At 45.6% G+C, this 8,616-nt stretch overlaps 1 pseudogene; it reads left to right on the forward strand.

The window, feature by feature from the left end:
* Positions 1-325: 325 nt before the first annotated feature.
* LOC122437491 lies at positions 326-422 on the forward strand (annotated as a pseudogene).
* The last annotated feature ends 8,194 nt before the right edge of the window (positions 423-8,616 follow it).

Below are 8,616 nucleotides of genomic sequence, written 5' to 3' on the forward strand. Positions count from 1 at the left end.
CCTGGGAAGCCCAACAAACATTTATGGTATATCAATTCTGTGCCCAGAACTAGAGATACAGAGACAAACATTTTCTTAAAAAAAGCATGGATCCTGCCCTCAGAAGCAAAATCCATGCGGTTTCAATCCAGAAATTGCTGCCAGAGACCTGAATCCTCTGCAGGTTCTTGCAGAGGGTAGGAGGTGACTTCCCCACCAACACAGTGGCGGTATGGTCAGGGCAATGTGACCTGAGCTGGGTCTACAGCCTCCAGTCATGCCGTCTGAGGGCTGGTTCTCAAGAAAGGAAAGGTTTTTTGACTTGGCCTCCTAAAAAGAAGTTCAGTGCTCTTTTCAGCAGCACTACAGTAAAATTAGAGACATGGAGAAGATGAGCATGGCCCCTGAGGGAGAATAACAAACTAATTCAATTTCATATTTTTCTAAATAGGTGGAGCACAGGGCTTCCCTGGTGGCTTAGAAGGTAGAGAAACTGCCTGCAATGCAGGAGACCCAGGTTCAATTCCTGGGTTAGGAAGATCCCTTGGAGAAGGGAATGGCCACCCACTCCAGTAGTCTTGCCTGGAGAATCCCATGGACAGAGGAGCTTGGTGGGCTATATAGTCCATGGGGTTGAAAAGAGCTGGACACGTCTGATGCGACTAACACACAGAGGATTTTTAGGGCAGTGAAATACTCTGCATGATGCCATAATAATGGATGCATGTCATCACATTTGTCCAATCCCATAGAATGACAATCCCATCAGGAGAGCACCATAATGTGAACCATGGACTGTGGGTGATAACAATGTAACTGCAGGTTCATATATGATAACAAATGTCCACTCTGGTCAGGGATATTGATCACAGTGAAGGCTGTGCATGTAGGGATCAGCAAGGGGGGTGGGGGGACTGTGGAAAAATCTCTGTACCTTCCATTCAACTTTGCTGTGAACCTAAAATGGCTCTTTTAAAAAACAATCTTAATTTTTTTTATGACTAAAAGTAAACAAAAGAAGTTAAGGCAGCTGAATAAACTCCCTGGAACAGCCAGACAGAGGTGAGGCAGGCCCCTGATCCACTCTGCAGGGGCCTGAGGAAGTTCAAACAGTTCTACGGCATGAGGACCCCACAGGCCAGCTCTGCCTCCCCATCTGGCAGGGGGAAGGGAGTGGAGACTGGAACATCATAGTCTAATTTCCCCCTTATACTAATGCTTTGCAAAAAAACCTAAGTAATTTATCTTACTCCAGTATTATCATTCACTTTTTGATTTACTAATAAGTAGGGGAAAAATATATCTGAACAAATTTCTTATATTGTAAATCTTTTTCTTCATAAGACAAGTCATGTCCAAACCTGGACATCCTTGGTATAGAATCTCCATCTACTGGAACATCTATTTGCTTCAGAAAATTAAATTTGTAAGCATAATCAAGGCCGTAGATAGCCAGCCAAGTGTGTCTGCTTACTCAGTCACGGGATATTGAGTATCACGTAAATAGCAACTTGAGCAGAGCTTGCAATCTGTGTGTTCCAGAAAGGAGAAGCGGTCCTGGAGTCCTGCTGGGGCCTTCCCCACCCTCCACCCCTACTAGATCCAAAGCCTGGAGCTGAGTGGGTTCATCCAGGAAGCACCTCTCTCCTACTCTAGCCCAGGGCAGACCTTCTCACCCACCTCACCCCTGGCTTTCTGCTGCCTCATTCTGAGTTAATTTGTCTAGAAAAAAATGTTAGCCTGCCGAATCTGTTCATAAATAGCATTTTGATCATGACACTAATCTAAAGGTTCGTATTCCTTTCAACACCTGGAGACATCAGTGAACATTCAGACTTTGTCTAAACAGTGTCACTATTGTCATTGGCTGGAGTGACTAAGTCAAAACATTGCACATTGATCCAAAAACTGTTTGGGGATGAACTTGAGGGTTGGGTGGATTTTTGGTTTGTTTGATTTTTTTGGCTTGTTGGTTAAAGCAACTGGAGTTTAACAGATATGGGAGGGCAGGGTCAATTTCAGGGCCTGCTCTTCCTCCCTGGAATTAATTAAAAAGTTAAATATCTAGATTAATACCTTGGCAAGCAGCAAGCGATGAACTTAGCTGTTAATAGAAGCTGAATCCACCCTTGGAGAGAATAGACAATACAAGGAAAAACAACAACAAAAAAGAACAGAAGGGCATCCAAACATTCCCTGCCTACCACTCACCAGGGGACTCAAATAAGGAAACAGCCTCTGGAATTTTATTTCAAGCTCTACACCTTCTTTGTTTGTTTGTTTGAAAGGGCACTTTTTCCTAGTTTTCAAAGTCTGAGTTGTCACTTTTATATATATTAATTTAAGAAAGCCCAGTGAGATTGAAAAAATAAAACAGCTCCCCACCAAGAACTGATAGACAGAGGAGCCTAGCAAGCTACAGTCATGGGGTCACAAAGAGTTGGACACGACGGAGGGACTGAACACACACACACACACACACAGAACTGACCATTCCTCTCTCGAGTGCCTTCAGCATTTGTTCTAACCAGGTCTAGGACAGCATCTTCTGGGTTATAGCACATACATCTGTCTTCACCTCTCTAGGCCCCCTTGAGGGCAGCGGGGACATCTTGATCTTCTTGGTGCACCCCAGTAACTTGCCCTAAGCTGGCTCATAGTGGGTGCTTAGGGTGGGGTGCTAGCAGGCTGGGTCATGGTGAAGTGTATATGCTCTGGAATCAAAGTACCTGCTTTGAACTCCAGCTCTGACACACCCCAGTGTATGATCTTGAACAAGTTTCCTTAGCCTTGCGGAAGACTAAGCGGGGGGAATTACAGTACCTGCTTCTCAGGAATTTCATGAGAAGTAAATTAGATAATCCCAGGTCACAGCAAGTACTCAGTACATCCTTTGACTAAATCATGATGACCTAGACAGAAAAATTAATCAATGCTCATAAAACAATTAGTACTTACCTCTGAAGTGTTCCGGAAAAGGGAAACCTACTCATTTCAACCAGTGCTTACCACAGATGGGAGTGTTAGGAGTGGATATCAGGAAAAAACACAGTACTTATCCAGTATTATCAAGAAGGCTTTAAAGAATTGAGGTCTCAAGAGCTCTTAATTGAAGAGCGCTTGCCCAGGAGAGTCTTACAGGCCAAGTGAGAGAATCCCTGAAAATCACTCTGTGCCTGGCTCTGTGAGCTGTCCCTCTCAACTTCTGTCTTCCCCAAAGTCCTTCCGAGACAGCACATCGCTGCTGGACTTGGAAAGGGATGGACACCGAGGAGGGTTCAGAGCCTGTTGTGTAGTCGTTGGCCTCCCAGCCTTGCCCTAGGGCATTGCCCACCCTGTCTCCTATGTGTAATGTGCTCCACAAGTGTACCTGCTCACGTCATTCTGCCCTAGGACCTGTGTATTCATTGCCTGCCAACTGCACAGCTGGGTCTTAGTAATACTAGACACTGCTAAGCCTGTGATAACCAGAATCACTGTGTGTGCCAGTGAGGAAATAAAATAAGCAGACCCACAGCAAATGTCTTCTAATATCTCAATTAACTCTAGTGACAAAGAAATGGTGAGTCTGAATTTGGTCTCAAATTCTCATAACCAGTTTATTCTGTAAACACTGGGTGTTTTGAACCCAGTCAGTTTAGAAGCTATGTTCACAAAAACTGAACTATAATCCTTAGAAGATAAATATTAATTTAAAAAGTAATTTAGAAAAGTAATATTTTATACAACTAATATATATCAGCCATGAATATAAGCTCTGGACCACATTCCCAAGTCTCTAAGATAACAAAAAATAGACTGTGAGGTTTGGACTACTGTGCCTTTTGTGCCTGTCTTACAGGTGGGAAAAAGTAAAATCCAGAGAAGCCAAATGGCTTACATAGCTGCATACATGTACACACAACACATACCTTTCTCCCTCTTACTGGAAGGAGCACGTGCCACTTTTCCATGACCACTTTTGATTTTAAGACTCGGCTAATTCCCAAGGCCTCAGAAATCCAGTTTCTTTGCTCTTGGATTAACTGTGCTATTTGAACTAAAAGCTTAACTTGTTTTTAATCTTCTTTTGGAAATGCTGACTTAGAGAATCAGTGCCCTGCCCAGCAGGTCCCAGGCACAGGTGAAGCAAAGAGCCAGCACACACACATTTCTAGCAACAGAAAGTGCTTGGATGGGAGATCTAGGGACCAGATTGTCAGGGTGCCTGTGTTAGAGCCAGCATACCAGGGTTAGAGATCAAAGCAAAGACAAGGACAGTGGAGGTTATCTGGGGAGGCATCAGACACGATACGATCAGAAAAGAGCATTGTAGCCAGAGCCAAGACTTTAGTGATGGCAGCAGCTCTCTTGGGTAACTCAGAGTGGGTGGACTTCTCTGTGAAGGAGAGCCACAGAGAGGGAGCCTTTCACATGCGTGCTGCTATGGTTATCCATCACTGACGAAGGACAGGGGAGCCTGCAGGGCTGTAGTCCACGTGGTCGCAGAGCCGGAACAACAGCAACAGTCACTGATGAGGCTGTGGAACCGTCCATGCCCCACTGTTAACAAGCAGCTAGGAATCAGAATCTATGAGTACTGCCTGGCAAAACTGGAGTAATGTCTCCAGTTACAGCATGACATTTCTACCCTATGTAGATGGAGGCAGTGACTTTCTCAGGTACAGGGACAAGGCACTCCTTTCCGTGTGGGTATTTGAGTGAAGCTGGTAAGAGCTTGTGATTCGTGTCCATACAGTCAGCTCCAAACTCCTCCATTATCAAAAGAAAATTCTCTCCATCTGACCCCACAGCTCCCTGACATCACACACACAATCTCATTCAACTCCTGTTGTCCCTGTGGGGTTTTTCTCTCCTGGCTGCCCTTAATGATGATTGGAACCTTATTCCTAAGGAATAATCACGTTTCTGATGAGAGGAAGAGAACCCAAGGTGAATTTTTTCCCTAGGATCAGCCTCAGTTAGGGGTTCTCAGGCATCATCAACATTTTTCTAGGCAGCTTTAAAGGTGATGCAGAAATGACCACATAGGCAGGGCACAAAGCTAGTGACTTCAATAAGCAAGGAAGGCCTGGACATCCAGGCACTGGTGTCTCATGACCTGCTCCCAGAGGCAGGCTTGGAGATTGGCATGAAGCAACCTGGACTGCATTTGGGGAAGTGACACCCCACGGAGGAGTCAGTTCCATGGTGGAGGCGGCTCCTGTACCCCACGGTGGGAATGGAGCTGCAGAAGCCCTCGGGGGCTCTCAAGTAAAAAGGAATCATCAGATAGAGACGTGTGGAAATACAGGTGACTCCAACAAGCTCCGTCTTGAACCTGGGTATTTGCATCATGATGACATGAATTTGTAAGTGATAAAAGGCATGTAGAAGGCAGAAAAGTGGAGGTGATTATGGATTAAACAAACACATTAGCTCCATTACGCCATAAGCAAAAAGTAGGTCAGAAGTACCCTCCTGACCCAAACTCTTAATTTATTCATCATAATCATGACCTATGTTTCTTAATTGGCATCAGAAATGCTGAGGAACATTTAAATTCATGCTGTCAGGGCAAAATAAGCCATTTTGAGGTACAGTTTCTTTTTATACTGGTCTAGAGAGGGAAAAAAAATTGAATGTGGAAAAACGTTAAGGACAATGTGAGTTGGAAATAAAGCAAAAGAAGCCCTTTATTCTCAAAGAAGGCCAGATTTTGGCTTGACTTTCTTTGGGAAATGCACCCCACCCCCAACATTTTTTAAGCCTGGAACCTCAGAGAGGGTCAGCTTTCACAAGGTAGAAAATATTGAGGAAAAAGAAAAAAGGACTTGAATCCTAGAAGTGTTTTCCACAGAGCCTTCATGGGACATGTGCACATTTTAGTGCTGTCCCTGGGGAGGGCAGCACATACCCCATAGCTCAACTGCCTGTGTTCAACTCCCAGCTCTGCCTCTTGTCAGCTGCATAACCACGGACACATTCCTAAACCTCTCTGGGTTTTGAGTTAACTCAAGTTATAAAATTCTACCCACCTCTTACAGGGTTGTCGTGAGGATTAAATAAGCTAATACCTAGAGGATGTTAGAATGATATTTTACAGACATTTTTACTAGTTGCAAATAACAGAAATAGATTGCTGATAAGGGCCACTGAATATTTCCAAATACTCATTTGTTTCTCCACTGGCATCATGACATCTCCTAAGAAGAAATAAAAGGCTAATTATAGAGGGAACAAAGTTAAGTTGCAGATTTCCTGGATTCTCAGAAAGTGACATCATGTCAGAGCTATGTCTAGTGTGTTGTCCATTCATCTGGCAAATATTTGATAGGAGCGTCTAAGCGTTGGAGGTCCTGGGGGAGCAAGGCAGACATGTTCCCACCTGCATGATGCTTAGACCAGGGCAGAAGAGAATAGCATCCTCAGAACCTCAATCCAGGGCAGTGACAGTGCAAGAGGGTAAGTATGGGATCCTGACTGCTGACCAGATGGAAGGCTGTGTCTTGACTAGACCCAGCTCCCTGGGTGCCCAGCATAGGCCAGACACATCGTAGGTGCTCAATAAACATTCAAGGAACTAATGGATACAGCACTTACTGTGCTATACTGTGTCTCATGTTGTCCTTTATTTCCTAATCTTCAGAGCAAATCTCCTTCATTTTTTCGACCCCAGCTCCTAAAATCATGCCTAGCACACAGGTGGTGGTTTAATCACTAGATCATGTCTGACTTGCAATCCCATGGCCCCTTATCCATGAGATTTCCTGGGGAAGAATACTGGAGTGGGTAGCCATTTCTTTCTCCAGGGGATCTTCCCAACCCAGGGATCAAACCAGGTCTCCTGCATTACAGGTGGATTCTTTACTAACTGAGTGTGCCACTAGGGAAGCCTCCTAACACATAGGGTATGGGGGTGATAAATGTTTGTTGAATTGATGTGAATGACGAATATGCCTAATGCGTCTCTCTCCCTGTTCAACTGTGGAGGCCTTTCCTGCTTTAATCCAGAAGTGAGAAACTTGACAAGATTGGTAGCCAAGTTATTCTCAGGAGTTGAATCTTTTCATACCATTAAAATTGCATACCTTACTGGTTTTCTGTTCACTCTTAGCTGCCATGACCTCTTTTTATGAAAACTCTCCTCCTTTAGGCTTAGGGTCCCACCTGTCCTCTTGGATTCCTCTGGAAACTTTTCTATCCCCCCTTGCTCCCAGATCATCAGCCTCCCCAGCAAAATAGCATGATCACCTCCCAGTCTCAGTCCTAAGCCTAGTGGTAGCCATTGTTGCTGTCAGATCACTAACATTATCAGCCTGCTCCCTCTAGAAGCAGACCCACCCCTTGACCCCAGGAGTGGACATGCAGCCAGACTTGTACTCCTCTGGCAACAGTGCTTGGTCCAAGGAGGAGACATGTGCCTCAAGCAGGGACAAAGTCCTTCCCCGTCATAATGGCTGGACCCTGGTGTGATGAAGCTGAGAGGATGTCACCCTGGCAGCAACCAGGCCCTACCACATGGAGTCCCCCCGCAGAAACAAATGGAACCCAACTGACGAGTGGGAGATGGGAGACAGAATAGACAAGAGCGAGAGTGAGACACAGTCTTAGACTCTCGTTTCTGCTTCCGAGACTCACAAGCCCGTGCATTCCCCTGTAACGTGAGCTAGGCGGGGCAGGGTGCTACTGCTGGCCAAGAGGTTTGCTGTCACCATAGACCCTCCTTCGAGACCTTGTCCACTTTTACACTTTGACCAAACCCCAACCCTAACCCTAACCTAACCCTAACCCTAACCCAACTCTCCATGCATGGCATTTTTCCTGGATGTCACTGCCCACCTCCCAACTTCAACTTGTGTAAAGCTCTTCATTGCTGAGCCAACAACTTCCAGACTCTATCTTAACCTGTGGTGCCACGTTCCTCTCCCCTAGACCTTCCTCTCTCTCCTTCATGCCCCCACCCACAATCAGGCACTGCAGTTTCTTCCTTCACACTGATTCCTATAGCTCCCCTTCCTTCCTAATTGTCAGCCACCACTTGGGTTAGGGGCTTAGCTTCCTGATGTGGCCCCCTGACTCAATTCTTCTGGCACAGAGTGACCAGGGGAGTAAGCTTCCTGAGGTTCTGTCTGCCGAATCAGGTCCAGGCTTCTTAGTGGAACCCACAAAGCTGCCCAGGAGCCGTTGTCCTAGCTTCTGGCCACACTTCTCACCTACAGGGTTTAGAACTATGAGTTGCTAGAACATTGTAACTTAAAGGGTGATGATTTAGGAAGGCAATCATAACTAGCCAAACATTATAAACATGCTCCCAGTGTAGAAATAACTTGTCTTATTAAGGAATTACTTCCCAACTTGAAAGCTCTGTTTTGAAAGAGGAATTGATAGAAGAGGATGGAGAATTATTCACTAAAGTCAGCAAGAGATTGAATGCTGCTGCTGCTGCTGCTGCTAAGTCACTTCAGTCGTGTCCGACTCTGTGCGACCTCATAGACGGCAGCCCACCAGGCCCCTCCATCCCTGGGATTCTCCAGGCAAGAACACTGGAGTGGGCTGCCATTTCCTTCTCCAATGCATGCATGCATGCTAAGTCGCTTAAGTCATGTCCAACTCTGTGCAACCCCATGGACAGCAGCCCACCAGGCTCTTCTGTCC

This window comes from Cervus canadensis, chromosome 2 (genome assembly GCF_019320065.1).
Source record: "Cervus canadensis isolate Bull #8, Minnesota chromosome 2, ASM1932006v1, whole genome shotgun sequence".
NCBI classification, from domain to species: domain Eukaryota; kingdom Metazoa; phylum Chordata; class Mammalia; order Artiodactyla; family Cervidae; genus Cervus; species Cervus canadensis.